At 48.4% G+C, this 11,585-nt stretch overlaps 1 protein-coding gene across 13 annotated transcripts in view; it reads right to left on the reverse strand.

The window, feature by feature from the left end:
* SLC20A2 (solute carrier family 20 member 2) overlaps positions 1-11,585 on the reverse strand; it is a 116,931-nt gene that overhangs the window by 69,147 nt on the left and 36,199 nt on the right. For 7 of the 13 annotated variants that reach the window (XM_059882233.1, XM_059882232.1, XM_059882226.1 and 4 more), the window contains one exon: positions 9,725-10,018. The exons of 4 other annotated variants lie outside the window; for them this stretch is intronic. The gene's annotated coding sequence lies outside the window, so the exon portion shown is untranslated. 13 annotated transcript variants of the gene reach the window in all.

The following is an 11,585-nucleotide window of genomic DNA, read 5'->3' on the forward strand; positions in this document are numbered from 1 at the left end:
AGAAATCACCCATGGGACAGCATAAGCTACTTACAGGTCAAAGGTTGTGCTTAAGCCCCCTTAGCTAGTGAGATTTCCAGGCTCTACCACGACGTCTGGGGCTTAGAGATTACTTTGCTCAGACAGCAAAGGATGGAGGGAGCATCTGAAAGCCAAGGGGCAGCACAAGGGTAATTGCTGGAGAGCTGGGGTTGTTCTGTATCCTGGCTGGGCTGGTGGCATAAACCCCCGAGCATGTGTAAAACCTCATTCAGCTGTACACCAGAAAAAGTGAATTTTGCTGTATGTAAATTTTTAAGTGACTGGATTTGCCCTTTAAGAAAAGATACTTCTACACCTGGAGTCAGATCCAATTGATCACTTGAGTTCTTGAAAGGAGACAAAAACCAAATCTTTCTTATTATATGATCACCTACTGGAATCATTTCGTCTCAGAACACATATACAAACTAAAAACCAGATCCTTCTAGTACTTAATAATTAGCATGATAATGCACGATAACTGCTGCATGATAATGTCAAGCTTTTCTACCTGGCCAAAGAAGTCTCTTCTGGATTAGAGTTCAAGTCATTTTTCTTCAAGTCAAAATTCTGGATTCCCTTAATTGTTACTGACAAGGCTCACAGAGCCTGAAGACATTATGACTTAAAAGATAGGGGGAATATCAGAAAAATGTCCACAAAAGTAGAGATGGCAAAAATCAGGCCTGACAGAGGAGGTGTGAGGGTGGGCGTGCTGCCTGCCAGGTGCCCAGGGATTCTCGACTCCACTTGGCAGGCTGAGGCACAAAGTGATGGGCCATCCCAGCGAGCCCCCATCCCTGCTCCACCACCACTTCAATTTCAGGTCAGGTTGAAAACAATCCCTCTTCCTTTTAAAAACCTTCTTACTCGTTGATGAGTTCATTTATAATTCCCAGCCACCTTGCTACGCTGAGTACAACCATATCTTCTCATTTCCGATTTCAGTCTTCAGAGAAAAGACAGAAACAAACAAACAAAAAACAGATGAACAAACAAAAACAAAACAAAACAAAAAGGAAAATGAACTCGGTCCAAGTTTTTAAGCCAAGATTCAATGACCCTTTCCCTGGACAGCCATCAGCTTCCTGCCTTTTCTAACAGAGCCCAGAGCCTCAGGAAATACTTTTTTCTGCTTTCTCTCTTCTAAAAAGGTGCTCTCTTCCTTCATGCTAATCAACTGGCAAAGCCTTCTGTCAATCAAACTGTAACTTCCGACTTACTCATCTTGATACAAGTCTGTGCTCCTACCCAACGCAGGAGCAATCTGTGACTCAACGGAAGTTGGACCCACTTGGCAGCGAGGATGTGCTGATGTGGCCGCCATCGACATATCCTCACCGGGAACAGAGCTCCATCCACTGGCTATCTGACTATTTGGGTTAAACAGTTCACCCACTGCTCCTTTCCCCTCCCCTGCCCAGAGAAGAAGATGATAAATCCATGTGGGATGTGTCTTTACTTCCTGGGGAAGGTGAGAGCATGGAGAAGGATTACAAGATTATTCCAACCATACCATTGCAGGAGAATGAGGCAAAGATGATGAAGAAAGGAAGGAGAGGATGAGGAGAAGGACGCTCCTTGTAAGGATGAAAACAGTAAGAAGGAAACCTGAAAAACCAGCTCTCTGGGCTCCCAGGACTCTGGGAAAGACTCCTGATGAGTAACAAAGGCTCTGAACCAAAGGTTAGGCCACAATGTGATCCATCTGGCTTCCCGAGGCGCTTTTGCTTTAAGTTTAAGGTTATCAGTCTTGTTGAAAGTGGATTCAACTCAATCTCAACCCAGACCTCTGTCCCCAAGTGAACCTGGTGATGGATCCATTCATTCTGGTCAAGGCTTAGCGTCTGAACAGACTTCAAAGGGAACCCTTTGCCACAGCCATCAAAAGTATTCTTTCATGTCACCATACAAAGTGGGTAGAAAGGGAGGCCTCCTGTTATGGCTCAAGAATTTCTTAAGGCAAGTACCACCAATACCAAAACAATTCCCCCAAATACCCTTCCAATTAAGACCATAAGGACACGCCAGGAACATCTGGCAGCAGTAACCTAGCAGCAGATGCTCTCTTATGCCGTTATCACCTCGGCTAACGCTGCCGAGATGCACGCAGAGGCCACACAGATAAGTGCTGCGTAAATACGACCCAAAGCCCACGGCCATGGTTCCACCCTCTGCTATTCTGGGCCTAAGTGAATAATATTAACGCTAGGCATACTATTTTTAATGACTTTAAGAAATACGTTTTATTTGCCAGTTCCCTGCCTTCCCTCTCCACATAACACTGCTACTGCTGCTGCTGCTAAGTCGCTTCAGTCGTGTCCAACTCTGTGCGACCCCATAGACGGCAGCCCACCAGGCTCCCCCATCCCCAGGATTCTCCAAGCAAGAACACTGGAGTGGGTTGTCACGTCCTTCTCCAATGCATGAAAGTGAAAAGTGAAAGTGAAGTCGCTCAGTCGTGTCCGACTCTTAGCGACCCCATGGACTGCAGCCTACCAGGCTCCTGCGTCCATGGGATTTTCCAGGCAAGAGTACTGGAGTGGGGTGCCATCGCCTTCTCTGTGAACCTGGCCAAACTGAGGTTCATGAGACAGTTCACGGAACGTCTGGAGCACTGAGGTCACAAAGCAGACCCCTGCCGGACGCCTTTCGCCTGTGCCTGGAACACGTGCGCTCAGTGGTGCCCGTGGACCATAGCCCACCAGGCTCCGCTGTCCATGGGACTCCCCAGGCAAGAACACTGGGGTGGGTTGCCATTTCCTTGTCCAGGGGACCTTCCCGACCCAGGGACGGAACGCATGCCTCCCTGCACCGGTGAGCAGGTTCTTCACCACCAGCACCACCTGGGAGCCCAGTGTGCACGCACAGGAAATTTCCGGTGCGTGCAGAAAAGGGGGAAGGCAACGAGGAACACTGCCCCTAGCCCACTCCCGCAGGATGACCACCGTTTCTGTGCACACTTGGGTGTGCTCGCTTTATCCACAGGGGGAGGTATTCATTACGCAAGTCACTGAGAGGCTACTGATGAATCAAGTAAAATATAAAAGTCAAAATAAAAATGAATTACAACAGTTCTGCTTTGAAAAGAAAGGTTTTCCTTATTTCACAAGTCATATATGCTCACTGAAGAAAAAAGCCTAAAATACAGGTAACCAGAAAGCCAGGGGAAAACATGAGCTCATTCCTACAGCTAACTGCTGTCATATTTGGGGCACTGCATTATTTTTTATGTGCATATAAATGCCTTCCTTTTAAACAAGGAATTAAAGCTATGAATACCCATTTGAAAAATGAGCTGATACGTAAGCTTTTTTGTTACCTGCTAGTTTTACTCCATATACATCTAACACCATCATTTCAAACAGCTGCAGCGTGCTGCATTATGGGGCAGCACCATAAATTATTTGGCTTCCCTGGTGGCTCAGATGGTAAAGAACCTGCCTGTGATGTGGGAGACCCGGGTTTGATCCCTGGGTCAGAAGCATCTCTTGGGGAAGGGAATGGCTACGCACTGCAGTATTCTTGCCTGGAGAATCCCGTGGACAGAGGAGCCTGGCGGACTACGGTCCATGCACCTTATTAGGTTGTTTCTGGGGATCTTTGAATTATTAGGTCAGTAATTCTTTCTAATTAAAAACTAAGGAGTTTTCCTTTTCTCTCCTTTCAAAATAGTTACAGTTTTTGATTCAGCAACTGCCATGAGATAAAGCTAATCCCAAATGACCTAACCATTCTCATTTGTAATGACACATCTCTGGACTAGATATGACTGACTTTAGAAACAAAATTATTGTTGCCAGGGTGAAAATACCCAAAGAAAGACTATTCCGTCACTTTTCTTTGTATAGAAATGAAAATAGCCTTTGCCTGCTATTGTGAAGAACCAAATCAACTAGCCACTGGGCATTTCCTCTATTGGATATATAGTTACTGAGAGTTCAGGAGTTTAAAAGACAGTATGTTCAATTCAGGGGCAGAACCAAGGTGTTCAGAGTCGGCCGTCTCTGCTTCTGAACTGCTGAGATAAACCTGTGTTCTCTGGGTGCAACCAGAACATGGATCAGGCCTCACATACGGTGTGCGTGACACGGGACACAGGCGTGGGACATGACGGTGCACGCGCCCTCATGTCTGAGAAGTCCGTTTGTTCCAAGATAACAAGGTCTGAGGACTCGGTGACAACTCGCAGAATGCACCTGCCACCTCCACCCTCTGTCTCCCGTGACGGGGCACAGTGGGGTCCGTGCCACACTGCCCTCACCTGAAGGAACGCGGACTCCTCTGCAAACGTTTGTTCCATCTGACACCTGGAGGCTGGAGATGGGCACCTCGATCTATTGTGTTAGTGGGTCTCCCCCGAGCTGGGGCACGGGGGCCTGTTTACCCTGTTGTTTTACATCTGCAGCAAACAGCCAGCCAGACACACAGTAGGCGCTTCACGCAAATAAACAGTGAATCATTCCATTCACTGTTTATTTGGGAACAAACGCTGAGGGTACCCCCGTTCCAGCTCTCAGGGCCGAGCTCCGAGGGCCTCGGGGCCGGGCCCAGGCTGGACACGGCCTCTCTGGGGACAGCAGCCCACTCCCGCTGTGACACTTTCTAGGCAGCACTGTCAGAACATGTCCTCAGGGAACCCTTCCTTCACTTGGATCACAGACAGCGCTGATTGTCCCAAACGCCATACAGGGTGTAACAGACGGACGGACACACTCTCCGGAGTTTCTGCTTTCCACCCCAGACCACTCCTGCAAGCAAATCACACAGGAAGAATGTACAAAAGGGCAAAGACCACGGAACTGAGATGCATCTGTATTACGTGCAAGGTGGAGGGCGGGGAGGGACGCTTAGGCCGGAGCATCTGGACTGGGGAGGCCGCAACGGCGAGCCGCCCGACTCTAGGTCATTCATCACGTGGATGGAGGCAGGGCACCTGTGGCCTTGGACACTACGATGGAATGATTCACTGCTTATTTGCATGAAGCGCCTACTATGTGTCTGGCTGGCTGTTTGCTACAGATGTAAAACAACAGGGTAAACAGGCCCCCGTGCCCCGGCTCGGGGGAGACCCACTAACACAATAGATCGAGGTGCCCCTGTCTTCAGCCTCCAGGTGTCAGATGGAAGTCCCCGTGCAAGCATGGGTCACGTTCCCGCAGTGCAAGGGACACCGAGGGAGGAGTGGGGTAGGGTCACACTTCCCCCCCAGCCTCCCTGCTTCTGAAAGGGAGATGAGTCCCCCCTTACATGGGGACTGTCACAGCAGCCTGTGACATGGAGGGGCCATGGACTAACACCAAAGGGCACCCATTTTCACCACTGCTCAAACTTGCCCACCGGTGGCTGCTGAAAAGGCCCGAGGAGAGGAGACAGTCTGTTCAATGGTGCGCTGTACAGAGCAGAGATGGCGACACCTGACGGCACAGCGTGACTGCATCGGCCTCTCATCTGCTCCCCATCTGACGTGGGCAGGGTCCTGACTACTGAGCTCACAAAAGTAACTGCAAAATTCTCCTGGTTAATTATTAGTCTTCTCGAAGTGACGGGAAATTCAGAGAGGAGGGAAGGCTGGCGGGGACTCAGGTCGTTTAACTCCTGACTTCGGATGGAATACTGAAAACCCTGCAAATCAGACCCAGGTTTTGACAGCTTCAGGAAAACACCTTACCTCTTCCAGTACCCCAATTCCCCATTTTATAACTGTTCTCTGTCTGCACCTTGTCCAGGGGACCTCCAACTTCATCTGAATCACTTGGGGAGTGAGTTAAAACACAGATTGCTGGGCTATCCCCTCTCCCCATAGTTTCTGAATCAACGGTTCCTGGGTGGGGCCTGAGAATGTGCACTTTTCACTAGCTCCCAGGTGGGGCTAAGGCTGGCTGCACCACGAGAGCCACGGTTCTGCCCTAACCGTCACTGGACCAAAGCCTTACATCCTCAACAAGCTGGACACCAGCTGGCCTCTGTACGCTGGCCCTGGAATACAGATGCCGGAATAACAATTCAAGAGCCCCCGCTGGTCATTTTTTTTCTCCTCTTGGCTAAATAATAGAAGTTCCTAACCTCTTTTATAGGCATCGTTTTTCAGCTCTTTAATCATTTCTGAGGTTCTCTGTCAAGCTCTCTCTGAAGCCCTTTTAGCTGTGGGGCTGTGAACTAGGCCTGGAGCCTTAGTCAGAGATGGGATGAGGTTGAACATAAAGGGAAAATGACTCACACACATCCTCCTGGGTATTAATCTCTCACATCCGCGCCTGCCTGATGAGTGCCCTCTGATTCATGCCATTCTGACTCCTTTATGGGCTGCAGTAACACCAGGTTGACCTTGGGAAACGCCTTTCTTCCAAGAAGCTCAAAGCCTTTCTCTAACTAATGTAACAGTTGACCCAACATCCCCAACTGGGCAAAGTAACCTGTTCAATTGTGTATCGGTTTTTAAGAGGGAGAGAAAGTCTGGAACCCAAATATCAGATTTCTACGCAAATATCCCCGTATGGAGAAAGATGCTCCTTACGTTTGTAACATGTTTGAACGTGTAGGTGGTTCATGCACGGGCTAGACGGTGCTCTGGGTGTTCCTGGGGGAATAATGGACCTAACAGGAGCTTCCAGGTAGCCCAGTGGTAAAGGATCCACCTGCCAACGCAGGAAACGCAGGAGACGCAGATTCGATCCCTGGATTGGGAAGATCCCCTGGAGGAGAAAATGGCAACCCACTCCAGCATTCTTGCCTGGAAAATCCCATGGACAGAGGAGCCTGGTGGGCTACAGTCTCTGGGGTCGCAAAGAGTTGGACACGACTGAGCAGCTGAGCGTGCACATGTGTCAAGCTGCCTCCGCTACAGATGAATAACAGGTGCTTTCCAGCTGCAGGTGAAGCTCCTGATCCCCTTCCCTGTGTGGGACTCGCCACAGTGACCCTGGGCCGTGGACTGGGCCCTGGGGGCCTCTCACCTCCATCCCTTCCCCAGCTGCAGGGAGAGACAGGGGAGCAGGGCCCGGCGGCACTGCTGGCTGCCCGACCCCTACGAGGCAGGAGCCCAGATGGAGAGAGCAGCCCACTGGCCCCCGCCCCCGCCCCCATGTTCTCCTTTTCTTCCTCTATTCCTGGCTCTGCCAGTTCACTCAGTGTCAAGTCGGGCCCGCGCTCTGCGCCCCGCCTAACACGAGCACGTGGGCTCCTGGAGTATGGGAACCACGCTTTCTCTGTGCATTGTATGGCTCTGGGGGTGCTTCATACGCTAAATAACAACAGCCTCTCAGCACGTCCAGGGGCTCTTGGCATTCCTGCCGGGGCCCAGATCCTATTACCATACCCTTGTGCCCGAGACCCGAAGCGCGGAAGACACCCTCTGCTCACTGCTCCTTTCATGCCAGATGAAACAGTGGAAAACTCAGTGGATCAAGCCCTATTCCTGCAAGGTTTCCTTCTGAAAGAGAACATTCTAGAAGTGTGATCACTGAGCACCTGCATTAGGCTCCCAACCAAAGGGCAACCTGTTAGATCATTTCAGTTCCCTTCTGGCCGCACTGACAGAGGATAAAGGGGACCTAGAGAGAAGGCACCTCTCTGCATTCCCGAAAACCCCTCAAAGCTTCAGAGCAGAAGGCTCTTCTCTAGGAATGAAATCCCAGGAAAAGCAATCTCCTGTGATCAGGAGTTGTCAGAGCCTCCAGGGCTAGGACTATTTTAAGAGGGGGAGGCTGAGGACAGGAGGGCAGGCGGCCAGGGAGAGCAGCTTAAGCAGGCTGGAGGACACACGTGCAGAGTCAGGTGCAGGGGGCGACGGGAAGCACAGGAGTGTCTGACACACGGCTGCACACGGCGGGAGCCGTGGGCTCCGGGTCCTTCCCCAGGCCACAGAACTGCCCGCGTTTCTCAGCATCTGGACCTCCTGCTGGTGACTGTGTGTTGAGCTCACTGTGATTGGTCACGGCCAAGGTCACAGTCAAGGTCACAAGCAGTCCGGTCTCTTCCCAGGAGCGCACTGAGACCCCCGTCCCTTCCTGGGAGACCCCTTCCTTTCCCCAGGCATCGGTGAGCCGCAGGAGGAGGGTCTCCGCTCCAGCAAACCCTCCTGACATTCCCACACCAACACTGACATCACCTCCTCTCCTGGTCACTCTCTCACGGCACATAAATCATGAAAACAAACACTCGGAAAGTGTTTACGAGCATTTTAGCAACTCCTCCTAAAAGCACATATGCTTCCTCGTAGTAAAAATACCTTGGGAAACATCCTTCTGTTAAATTTTTAAAAATGGACAAATCTTACACGGCTTTTTTTTTTTGCAGGACTAAACTACAGTTGAGTGGCTGAATAATAGCTGGAGGAGGATCTAACACCCAACCACAGTGTAACTCTAAAAACACTCCACTGAGACTCTGATGGTACTTCATTAACAGTTAAAAGAAAGAGAACAGTTACTTTCTTTGGATAAAAGTACATATTCCAAAGGAAATCCTGGAACAAAGTCCCTTCAACTGCTGAAGATGACATTACAGACTTTTCTGTTATAATTGCAATGAATTTGGACAGCAAATTTCTCTTCTGCTCAATAAAAAGACTTCAGTTAAAAAAAAAAAAAGTTTCCTTCCAAAAATAGACCAAGCCCTCAGTTCTATTTTCCCATCTTACATTCTTTTCCTACTAAATGTACCCTGAAACATTTCCTTTCATTGTTGGCACCTTGGGTTGTTGGGATTTAAAATCGGACAATACACAGCAACAAAGAAGTCTTTAAATAAAGCTTTCCAAATGGAAAAAGGCATCTAAGGGTATGCCTTCCCCTGGGCCCAGAGGATGGAGCCCTGATGCCTGGGAGCATTAGAACTGTTTCATTAAAATCGACATTCCCAGGGCTGGGGAGGGAATATACATGTTAATTGATAAAGGAATTCCTGCCAGGCTGTGTGTTATAAGCAAGTTATTTGGCATGAAGTCAGCGTCTTGTGAATTAAAACACACTTTGAACCAAGCCAGGTGATTCAGACGTAATTAAAATGATTCTACATTAAAATCTTTAGTTTTCCTCAGTCCAAACTTAAGTTGGCAATGACTTGTTGAATTAAGAGCAGTTGAGCTAGGGAATTTCCTGACCTTTGGTTAATTCTGATCCCTAACCCAATCTTCTAGAGGATAATTTCAATTACTTTTTCAAAGGCTTCCTCTTAAATTTATTTTATTTTTTAAGGGCTTCTCTTTAGACATGGGTCTATTTTTAGGCACCAAATCCTCCTTTAACAAAAACTACCTACACATTTCACAAAATTACATTTGACACTCCCATTACATCTGTACATAAACCTGTAGCTCACAGTAGGTATATCAGGAGTCCAATTTCAACATTTTCCCCCTCTAAGAGTTAGGTCACCACTGAAAATAAAGCTCAATGACACATCTTTCCATTAATCAAATATTTCAACAGATAAAGTATGCAACAATGCACGGATTGCTTTTGCAAAGATAAAAATAGTAAGAATCAAATACTTTCTCTTGGGAAAATCAAGTGAGGCAGGTTTCCTGTAGTGAGATATGTTTAAGGAAAAACCTTTGGCCACCCTTCTTAGCAGCCTCTAAAGCACTCAGCCCAGAGTTCCCCGTTTTCCCAAGAGATAAAATGATAATGGACAGCAACATGAGGGAGACCTTAGGGCGAAAAGAACAATGAGAAATCCGAAAGATTCAGCCGGTACTTACAAGAACTTTCAAAGGAAGTGGGGACTGCAATCCTTCAGAGACCGCTCTCCGGATCGCCAACACAGTCTGAGTCTAAAATAGGCTTCTCCCACACTGGCCGAGAAGTCACATTTCAGCTTACTAACTTCTACTCGGGTAGACAGTTTTACAACTCATAGAACAAACCCCTGGCTAAAATTAACCGCACCGGCGCAGCCCGCAGGAACTCGCTGATCCGCATCATACGCGCCGGGATTTATTCACTGGGACAACATCGGTGTCCTCTTAATGGGAGCTCCGGCCAAGGGGCGTGCCCTGCGAACAATACAGAGCATCGTGATTATGCTAATTACTGAATGCGGTCCCCCGGTGCTATCTCCTTCCTCGCTGTTTTCACAAGTGCCGGCCCACGGAGAGGGCGAGCTCTTTTTCAGCACAGGCACTCACTGGATTTTTCAGCTCTTTCAAATCAGACAAAACTTTGGCAACAAGGTGGCAGTGCTGTGTGCTCTTCACAAGAAAAAAAAAAAGTCAAGGGACATTCAGTCAGATTATTTACACAGCACGATCAGACCTGGTACTGTTGTTCGGTCTGCTTAAGTTGTGTTTGACTCTTTTGTGACCCCCGTGGCCTGCAGCCTGCCAGGCTCCTCTGTCCATGTGATTTCCCCAGGCAAGCATACTGGAGTGGGTTGCCATTTCCTTCTCCAGGGGATCTTCCCTATCCAGAGATGGAACCCGCGTCTCCTGAACTGGCAGAGCCACCGGGGAAGCCCAGATCTGGTCCTAAGTAAAACTGACCAGGCATCCAAGACACAGACCAATAAGTCTATCAACAAAGAACCTTAAACAAAAGTGTTTTTTCTCGCTACATAATGAACGAATTTATTTGCTCTCTGGCTTTGTCTTCTGCACCTCCCAAGGAGTTGCTATGAGGATTCAGGTTTACTAATAGACTACAGCTGAGACTAAACATCTCAAATATTCGCAAAAGCCATCATCCTTAGCAAGAAGCATTTTGAAGTGCATTTAACTGCCTGGCTGGCTAGAACTGGTCAACTGTCCTTTATAGGTGGCAGACCGTCTATAAATCCTATTGAAGCTCAAGTTGACAGTTAAAGACCCCAAGTACACAGCTGATATTCAAAAGAAAAGTAGAGGTGACTCGGAACTTTCTTTGAAAAATACAAACGGCCTCAGTAAGCACAGGCTGGGCCAAGGACACCAGACCCCTTAGTATCTACTCAAGATGGTTCACTGGGCCAAGGACACCAGACCCCTTAGTATCTACTCAAGATGGTTCACACTGGCTTGTTGTGGATATTTTAGTTCTTATATTTTGCTCTTATCGGCTATTTCATGAGAGATATCAAGGCATGAACATCAATCAAATCTCCGAACATCTCTGGGAGATGTCATTTTTCCATTTTGTTTTTTAAACATTTGGGCAAACAAGGAAATTCAACGGCTTGTTCCACGCTTTTTGCTAAGTCAACACGGGATTATTCCACCCCGCCTCCTAACCACTCCACGGCATGTCTTCCATACTAACTATCTAGCTATAATCCTGCAAATCTTGTCAGAGCTGTTTGTTTTTCTAATTTTAAAATGTCATATGCAGTTTAGATTTCAGCAGATTTATTTTGCTCAGCTCCCCAAATCCCAGGTCAACTGTGGTACAGGCAGGTGGCGCGGAACCGCAAGACCTGACCCTGTCCTTACAAAGCACCGGCCCAGGTGGCACGCCACCCAAAGCGGTGAACGCCTTGGTTTTCACTGGCATGAGCACAATCCCGCTTCTGGCTGTTTACAAAAACTGTGGGCTGCCAGGCCGGTTGTTTCCACCCCCAGAGCCCAGCTTTAGGCAGCGGAAGCCAGGACT

This window comes from Bos taurus, chromosome 27, assembly GCF_002263795.3.
Source record: "Bos taurus isolate L1 Dominette 01449 registration number 42190680 breed Hereford chromosome 27, ARS-UCD2.0, whole genome shotgun sequence".
Taxonomy (NCBI): domain Eukaryota; kingdom Metazoa; phylum Chordata; class Mammalia; order Artiodactyla; family Bovidae; genus Bos; species Bos taurus.